The following is a 10,425-nucleotide window of genomic DNA, read 5'->3' as shown; positions in this document are numbered from 1 at the left end:
GTATTTAGAAAGTGAATGTGGTCCATGTGGGTTAAAATTGAAATAGTATCACCACACTGTGTGCTCGTATATTTTGTTATCATGCGAAATTTTAAACGGTGTGCGTGTATCACTTTAAATTAGTAGTTCAAAGGATGGAAACAACAATATAACAACTTATTTATACGTGCTTGTCTTTTTTTAATCATACAAGCAGGAATGTTATAGGCCATTGGCTATTTTAATACAGCTATGAAACTCGTTTTCGCAGTGATAACACTTTATCACTGCACAGTGCTAAAGTCTTTCGATATGTATTTTACAAAAATTGTTATTAAGAAATTAAAAAGTATAAAATATTACTCGTAAAGTTAAAAATTCAAAGAAATCTTCAATTTCAAATTACTCGAAACTGCTTAAGACTATCGCCACATTTTGCCAAAAAGTATAAATTAAAAACTTTTATCAGACACAGAAAGTTATTTTGAATTTCGCACAAAGCTGCGCTAGCCGTCCCGAATTTAGCAGTGTAAGACTAGAGAAAAGGCAACTAGTCATTACCACCCACCACCAACTCTTGGGCTACTCTTTTACCAACGAATAGTGGGATTGATCGTGACGTTATAACGCCCCCACGGCTGAAAGGGCGAGCATGTTTGGTGCGACCGGTTTTCGAACCCTTTACCCTCAAATTACGAGTTGAACGCCTTAACCCACCTGGCCATGTCAGGCTTTTATCAGACACCCTTTATTCCATTGACTGAACTACCACGATATAATTACAGTAATAAGTTGTCCTTGGAATTGCCATTACTATAGATTCAGTCTTTTTGTACTATCCCGAGAATAAATACTTACATCTGCCTCTTTTCTTTTAGTGAGGTACAAATATCTCATTTGTCAAAAAAAAAAAAAAAAAAACGCTTTCGGCGTACGTGCAATCTCAAAAATAAAATTTGGTCGTACAGGGAATATGGGGCCCGGCATGGCCAAGCGTGTTAAAGCGTGCGACTCGTAATCTGAGGGTCGCGTGTTCGCATCCCCGTCGTGCCAAACATGCTCACCCTTTCAGCCGTGGGGGCGTTATAATGTACGGTCAATCCAACTATTCGTTGGTAAAAGAGTAGCCCAAGAGTTGGCGGTGGGTAATGATGACTAGCTGCCTTCCCTTTAGTCTTACGCTGCTAAATTGGGGACGGCTAGTACAGATAGCCCTCGAGTAGCTTTGTGCGAAATACGAAAAATATATATATATATTTTTCACTTCAGTTACATATGGTCTTTATCCTTTGCAATCACTTTTTCGTTGAAAAGACTGATGTATAATGTAGATATTTGGTCGTGATATTGAATATTGCTAGTAATGATACCTTTAAATATATTATCCGTATCTGGCTTAAGATATGACCAACACACAATAACGTGGATAGAACGTGCCCTCTGGAGCAACTGACACTATTGTATTTTATATACATTGTTGTACTCTTCTACTTTTATCGTGAATTTATTACGTGCTCCAAATATTTATACTGTATTACAATCTTAGGTAGATATGTCTTCTTGTTAAGAACGGTGTTGTTTTATTTCTTTGCACTCTAAATTTGTTTTATAGCTAAAAAAATAAACTTTTATTTTTTCAACATTGTATTTAGTCTCTTTCTTTATCTCAGTAAGGGTCCGAAAATTCAGTAAACTGAATGTTTTCTGTTAAACCTCATTTAATTTACGCAAGCCTGACGAGAAGGATGGGAATCAAGGGCCCTAGAGTTTCGGGGCCCGGGGAAATGTGGGATAGAGAATAATGTATTCTCATTTTCATAATATACTTAACGGAAAGTCGCCGTACTGTGGAGAATCGCTTTGTCTCAAAAATATGTGCCACCAGAAAATTTCTTCATACGCCCATTAATGTACCATGAATTTATGAAGACTTCAAAAAAGGGCCGGTGACATAATTGCCCTCGACGCCCCTGAATTTACGAGTTCTATTTGCTCGTGTATTGGATTTTTAATAAGATTTTTCTGTTTTTCTCAATAAGCGTATTTTGTTATATTCTTCTTAACTCTTGTATGATAGAAAATTTTAAAATGTTGTTACCAGACAAAGTAGCTTTTCACAAGTTCAAGGATTTATGCAAGAGTGGAATATAGAAGGGGAACCACTAGCTGGAACTTTCTTAACCGGTGGTTAGTTTTATTGTACATGAAGCATAACTGATCAGGGTCAATGCAGTGGCTTATAATCTGGAAGAGTCATGAGTTAATTGAACAGTCTTTACTGGACTATTATATGTTAGCTGCCCATGAATTGCTTGTGGTAGAGAACTTTTCCCAGAAAGCTACCTTATCAGCAAGAAAGGCAATGATCAAGCACTTGCTGACAAAGACGGTGACCCTTTGGCAGATGTGAGACTCTCCATGAGAATTGTTCTGCTTGGGTAACCATGAATCTCGTATAAACATGTATTAAAGCTCATGGACAAGTTGATATTCAAAGTTTGTTGTACTGCCACCCAGGAGTAAGGCTCTAGCATCCACTTGAATATAGGATTCCACAAGCACATTCAACACTCTGTACCTTGACATCTAATATATTTCAACTTGGCATTGACCAAGCTTATGTGGGAGATATGTTGCTGATGCTATGCTTACATACACAAATATACTTGGATTACACATGTGTATTTATGCAGGCATATACCAATCAACCCATAACATGAACCACCCTGGTTCATTGGATTTGTCTGTATTCATTTTTCACTGACATTAACTAAATGAGTAGATCAAATTTTGGTACAATCTTGTGATAGTTCAGGTACTGGTTTTGTTGCAGTTAATGTATTTTACTACTGAATATATTAATTTCATCTGTGTCAATCTGAATATGTGATGACGTATACATTAGTGGATAACATGCAAATTAATCATGGTTGTAATTATACTGCAAAATCTTGACTAATTTGGCCAAATTCTACCAGTCATTATTTCTTTTATGAAGCTGAGAGGGCTAGACAAATTGTGGGCTTATAGACAGTGTTTATTTTGTTTTTGTCATTAAGCACAAAGCTACATGATAAACTATCTGTGCTGTGCCAACCAAACAAAAAAAATTGTAGCATTACGAGCCTTTAGAGTTACAAGGAGGGGTCATAAACAGTGATAGATAGCAAAAGCATACCAAGCTAGATACTGTTGTTACTGTGCATACACATAAAGCATTCTGTCTATAATTACTAGAATATGTGACAACATGAGATATTGAGAAATACTTGTGGAAAAAAGTGAATAAAATGAGTTTGTTCATGGTTTAGTACAAAGCTACACAAAGGGGTGATGTGCCCACCATGGGTATTGAAACCTGGTTTTAACATGCTAGTCCACAGATTTACCACTAGGGGCATAAAATGCAAATAAAAATGCTGTCTCTTTATTGTTTGAAAATGAAATGGAGTATTATCACATGTTAATAACTTAAATTGCAAGTAGATGCCATCAAACTAACCAGACAGTGACACATCAGCATAATATCTATAAAAGTATAGGAACTTATAGTATTCCCAGCAGTAGTAGGGTGAGTGCAATCTTTGCTTTAGATACAGAAATGCCACTTAAAAAAAAAAACATATAGAAATCTAAGTTGTACTGGTTAAAATTAATCCATAGGGCTAACCGATTCAAACTTTCATGTTTTAGTAGAAACTATAAGGAATTACTGGAAAAGATATGCAGAACTAATGACAGTGATAACAGTAGTTTAGTTATCAAATACAACTCTTTAAATGTAAAGTCAAGTACCTTTAGGTATGCTCTCTACGTAATACACGATAACATTACAGATCTTGCCAATGACTTAGATGTAAGTACAGGTGTCAATGTTACATCTGAAACAATAAGACTCACCTGAAGTGTAACTGCTCAAAAACAATAGTTTGAAAAAGGGTGTCAAACTAGACACAACAGAATAAGTAAAGCTGGCAAGTACTCTTTACACATGAATCCAAATTCAATGTGTTCTCAGTTTCCTCTAGTAATGAATTATTTTATCATTTTCAATAAAATAGTTTTCGTTTGGTTTGCTTTTGAATTTCATGCAAAGCTACATGAGGACTATCTACACTAGCTGTCTCTAATATAGCAGTGTAAGACTAGAGGGAAGGCAGCTAGTCATCACCACCACTGCCAACTCTTGGGCTACTCTTTTACCAAGAAATAGTGGGATTAACCATCAAATTGTAATGCCCCCAGAGCTGAAAGGGTAAACATGTTTGGTGTCATGACATCATGAGGATTCAAACCTGTGACCCTTAGATTGTAAGTCGAGCACCCTAACTGTCTAGCCATACCAAGTTAGCAAATAAATGAAAAAAAAAGATATGATTTAAATCGTAAAATGTTCAGACATGAAACCATTATTAATCTGTGAAATACAATTAGTAGATATTGTGTAGCCAATATTTTCATCAATGCTGACAAAAAGTTTTCAGTTTCAATACTGAAATATTCAATAAGTAGTGGAGTTTTGTTGAAGATATGAGAGAAAAAGGTAAGATCAGTCTATTTTTCAAGAAAATATACAGTCAGCTGATATTTTCAGTGATATTAGTGAGAAATATGTTTCACTGGACTGGATCAAAATATTTAAATTGGATGAAATGATATATAAAATGTTAAATTTACAAACAGTAATTTAGATGCCATACTAATTGTGGAATTGGTATACCCAGTGTTTTATTAGGTTGATTTAATATCTTCATTCATGCAAATTGAAATATTTTTAAGCATGACATTTTTCTATTTCAGTACAAGGTGCAACTGAAATGCCTGATGATATAAACTCTAAGTGTGTGACCTGAAGCAAAAAAGTTATGGCTACTATGAAACTACTCATACCTTTACTAAACTTTTACCTGAAAGACATTACTCCCTTCCTTCTGCATTGGAAGGAATAGTTGTCATGACAGATTAGAGAGAGCCAAGCTAACTGTTGTTACAGGTATAATGCAGTTACAAGCTGGTCAAATATGTGATCCTAACTAAACTTGATAGACAAGGTCATCCATAGGTAGAGATTAATTGTCTACAGATAATATATATGTACATGATGACATGTAAGCTTATAGAAATAACAAATGGATGGTAGTTAGTGGTTGTGACTGAATTATATTAATATTTAAGTCTATACTTATGGTTTAGCTATTTAATAATATGAATTTGTATGACCATTCATCTTTTCAATCCTGGTATTTTGTTATGGAAAATAAATATTTTAACTCTTTTCACTATTTTTTTCTGATTGGACTTCAGGGCAATTGTTCACATGTTCATTTTGATGGACTAAAGATTCTAAGCACATTTTTTGCCCTGACTACAGCAATGGTAGTAGTTGTACAGTTTTCATGGTACATGTTGAGGCTAATGATATAAGGGGAGATGAATCTGAGAAGTTTATTGATAAGTATAAAACATTGCCAAGGCATTTAAAGAAAGGGGTCATACCTTGATTTTGTCCGGGATATTGCCAAGAATAAATTGTGGTGGTAAGATAATACGTAGGCCACTAGTACTGAATACCAGGCTTAGAGCAATATGTGGAGATAAGCATGTAGGTTGGTTAGATTTGTAGGATAATTTTAATGAGAAAGTTAATGTCTTTGGAATGGATGACTTACACATCAGCATGGCAAAGTCTGGCATGTTTGCAAGAGCTTTTAATTTAACTGTAATGACAGATTAAAACTAATGTTACACAGAAGTGAGGGCTACGGTATCAGCAAAATAGGAAATATAACTGATAGGAAAACATGCACTACAGGCATAAAATAAACTTATTTTAAAATATATGATTAATTGTTTCTTTTGTAATACTGGGAGTATTAGAAATAAAACTGATGAATTCAAAACAGTTGTGGAAACTGAGAATATTGATATTATACATATTACCTAAAATTGGTTGGATTTGAATAATTTTGATGAATGTTTGTTTAATACCAGGCTACATTTTATTTACTAGAGATAGAACATTGAAACAAAGGGGAAGGGGTAGCTTTATATGTGAAGAGTGATTTGCAACATGTTGAGTTAGAATATATTAAAAAAATGGCAATGGGTTAGTGTAAGTAGATATTAAAGGAAAAGCCATGTAACTTGGATTTATTATAGACCACCAGGTAAGAATTTTGAAATTAATGAAAAATGTACAATGAATTCAGGATAGTAGCTCAAAAATGTTGTTATTATGAGAGATTTTAATTTCAGTAGTATTGAATGGGAAAATTTTGAGTCTGACAGTTAGAGGAATACATTTTTAAAAATTGTTCAGGACACTTTTATACACCAAATGGTAATGGAACCTACAGAGAAAAAGTTATATTAGATTTAATATCAGCATCTAATGTGAATATCATAGACAGGGTTACAGTTGGTGATTATTTAAGTACAAGCAACCTCTGCATTATTAGGTTTGGGATTTTAATACATGCAGAGCTGAAGAACAGTATCCTAATTCCAAATATTAGGAAAGCTAATTTTGATGGAATAAGACATGATTTGGCTCTGTAGTTTGAAATAATGAGCTGAGAGAGGATCTTGAACAGATGTGGGAAGCATCTAGGGAAAACGTAATTGCATACAGAAAATACATATTCTTCATGAAAAAAAAAGGGATGGTCAATGGAGCAAAATAAGCCAGTATGAGTTAGCAAAGGTTTAAGAAATTATATTAGGAACAAATGTAATAAATTCAAGAAATTTAAACGTATTGGAAATAATAAGGTTTTGGAAGACTATAGGAAATCAAGAAAGCTGGTTGAAAAAGGAAGTTAAAAAGTCAAAAAACTATGTGAAGGAGGATTGCCTAAGAGAGTTAAATCAAACAATAAGAGTCCTCTGCAGTTTAGACAGTATTTCTTTTCCAATAAGATGGTTGGCTTTTGAAATGAGCTACCTTCAAGGGTAGAGGAGGCAAACAATTTAACTGAGCTCAAGAAAATATTGGATGAATACACAAGTATTACTGGGCAGTTAAAGTTAGGGAGCTGGAGGGGACATCCTTGTTCATCTTTTGTAGTGAACTAAAGGCTTCTTTCATGAATATCACCTTATCATAAAAATTAGTTTAGAAAACATCACCTAATCCTGCTATTTCACTGAAGTCAAGTCTGTGAGCCACACAGCAAATGTCAATTGAATTAAAAGGTTTTTTTATTATTTTATTTCTGATGTTATTACTATAAAACAAGGCTGAATTTATCCTTTTTTATCGATAACTTACTTATTATTTTAAAAATCTTGTGTACAAGTGTAAAGCTCTATTTTTCTTCCTCAAGAAGTTAGTAGATATTTTCATCAATTATTAAGTATTTTAGTAAAACATAAAACATGTTCTTTATTGTGTAAATGACTATGAAGGTAGTCATCTCTATGGTGGATTTGTACTACAATGTACAGAGGGCATTACCCTTTGTAACTTTTGATATCTTAAAGTTTGATAAAATATATTACTTTTCATCAGCAGCTTGCTAAATTTAAGTGAAAAATGTTGTTTTGTGAACTTTAACATATTAAAGGGTGTTTTTATATTGTCCACTTTCCACATTTCAATTTCAGTCAATTAATGTCAAACAGCTTATTTTACTATGTGATGTTTTAATTACCATTAAAGGTTCTTGATTTGTATCATATTGTAATGTTGGTTACCAAAGGGTTATATTTTTTGCCCTAATATATATATTTTAAATCTTTGTTTCTGTATTGTATTGAAACAGTATGAAAGAGTTTTGCTAACGTGAAAACATTTTTACAAATCGAAATATTATGTAGTAAGTAATCTCTCTATGAGAAGAGAGAGTGTTTTTGTAATGATGTTTAGCGTTTTTATGATTGTGTGTTGAAGAATTCAATGAAATGTTATGCTTCATAATGTGATATATTAATCTTAGAGGTTTATCCATATTAATGTATTTAGTTTCTGTGAAAAGATTATTGATTATGTGTGATGTATTATTATTATTAGATTGTATATCGATATTGTAAAGCTTGATTTCTGTTAAAGGAGTGTTGATATGCATTTTAAAATTTATTGTTTTAAATACAGAAAGCTGGTGAAGCATTACAAACCAAATGGCATAAAATTTGGAGGAAAATCAGGAATTTTTTTTTTATATTATCCTTTATTTGTTTACTTTCAATTCAAATTCAGAATTATTTAGTAATAACGTTTCAGATTTAATTTTGTCTCCCACAAACTACTGCTCAAGAGGCCTTTCATTCAATACTAGAATTGATCAGTTGGGCTCAACAATGAGAGAGAGAAAAAAAATTGTCATTTCATTCCAATTGCTGTTAGGAAGTTGTGAGCCATCAAAGAGTCACCTCTCTTTGGTCAGAAAAGTATCCTGTTATAGAAAATTGTTTAGATACAGATGATCAGATGAAAAATTAATAATTTTAATCATTGTACAAGAGATGGAACTGAAGAAAACTGGTGAAGTATTACAAACCAATAGGCATGATATGTGTATAGAAATCAAGTAAGCTGCAAAAATGTTTTATACATTCTGGAATAAAATTCACAAGCATTTAACTATAGTACTTCAAAATAATTATTTGTGTTTTCCACAAGTCAATGCCCTAGAAGCTTCTTATTATACAATACTAAAACTCATTAGTTGGGTTGGGCAGTGACATTCTTTTTTTTTTCTGTTATTTCACTCCATTCCCAGCAGTGGAACTAGTGGACCAACAAAGAGCTTTATCATTTCTTTTGCCAGGAGAGTAGTAAACTTTATTGAAATATGGATAGTTTGGTGAAAAATTAATAATTTTTATTCAGTTTAGGAGAGACAAGACTGAAAAAATCAGTGGGAGAAGCAGATGCTGATAGTAATAATAGTATTGTAGATTAAATGTGCAAAAAGTTACGGTTGTGAAAATGCAACTTTAATCACTGAAGATGGATAGCTACAAGATAGAAAAATTAACATTGGAGCACTGTAAGAAATGGGAACATCCCTTGGAAAAGGTTTGGTTTGTTTGAAAGTTTGTGCATATCTACACAAGAGCTATCTGCACTAGCTGTCCCTAATTTAACAATGAAAGACTAGAGGGAAGGCAGCTAGTCATCACCAACCACCGCAAACTCTTGGGCTACTCTTTTACCAACTAATAGTGGGATTAACCATCACAATATAACACCTCTACAACTAAAATGGTAAACATGTTTGGTGAGATGGAATTTGAAGTCATTGAGCACCCTAATCACCTGACCATGCCAGGCTCCCTAGATCTGAAGGGCACTGAAGGAGATGTTCAGTAGATGGAATGAGCTTCTGGAGTGGATTTACAAACAAACCCAGCAAAATTGGTTTGTTTTGTTTCAGTACAAAGCCACACAATGGTCAAAATGTGCTCTTTCAACCAAGAACTGAACACCAAATTTTAGCTATTTAAGCCTCTAAATTTAATGCTTATCAACTCAATGACAAACCCAGCAAGTCCACAAGAATAGCATTGTTGTTAATGATAAACTGATGTATGTATCTTTGATGGAGTTGACAGATATGTGAAATTATTGGGGAAAAAGTTTTATTGTCTGATAGTTCTTTGGTGTAACTGAGAATATAAACCATATATAATGATCATAAGATGTTGAAGAAGCTGTTATCCACATAGTATTATCATAGATAATACAAGAACAAAGGATTTATAAATGTAAAGTAAATGGGTATAATTTAATTCCCAGTAGATTCCATTATGCCATCAGTTGATACTGATTTCCTTGACAACTTTGGATCATGTTGTATTAAAGTTTACTTTCAAAGTGTAATATTGGTCACAGGTAATGCCTGTATAATTTAAAAAAATCTGAAAGCTGAAGTGGTAAGATGACAAAGTTGGACATTAAAGAATCAAGGATTAAATTTCATATGGCTTGGACCAAAATAAATTTTATGAACTAGTCAAAGAAATGGAAGATTAAAGAATATGAGCTGAATTATTGATACTCCTAAATGTAGAGAGGTTTGAATCAATGTCCTGAAATACATTATCAATTTGACACTGAGAAGAGGACCAATTAGCTTTATGAAAATTTGAAAATGTTTAAGTATGTGGTGGTCATGTGTAATAGGTTTTGAAAAAAAACATTGTTTTTAAGCAGAGATGGAATATAAGACTCAAGGATAATACCTGGTGTATTATATGTGGTATTTGGCTCAGAACATGTAGGAAACATGATTTGCAGAAAGGAACCATAAGATTTCTCTAGGGTGAAATTAAACTGTCATAGTGTTGAAAATATGCAGCTATAAATATTGACATTGGCTAAAACAGTGTAGTTTTTCAAGGTCTGATCAATAAAGGCAATTCTTCTACTTCTTTCAAAAAGTGGCAAATATAAAATTATGGAATGGCAAACAAAGTAATGATGAGGTATTCCAGAAAGACATG

Source organism: Tachypleus tridentatus, chromosome 1, assembly GCF_004210375.1.
Source record: "Tachypleus tridentatus isolate NWPU-2018 chromosome 1, ASM421037v1, whole genome shotgun sequence".
Lineage (NCBI taxonomy): Eukaryota > Metazoa > Arthropoda > Merostomata > Xiphosura > Limulidae > Tachypleus > Tachypleus tridentatus.
This window is presented reverse-complemented; position numbering follows the sequence as displayed.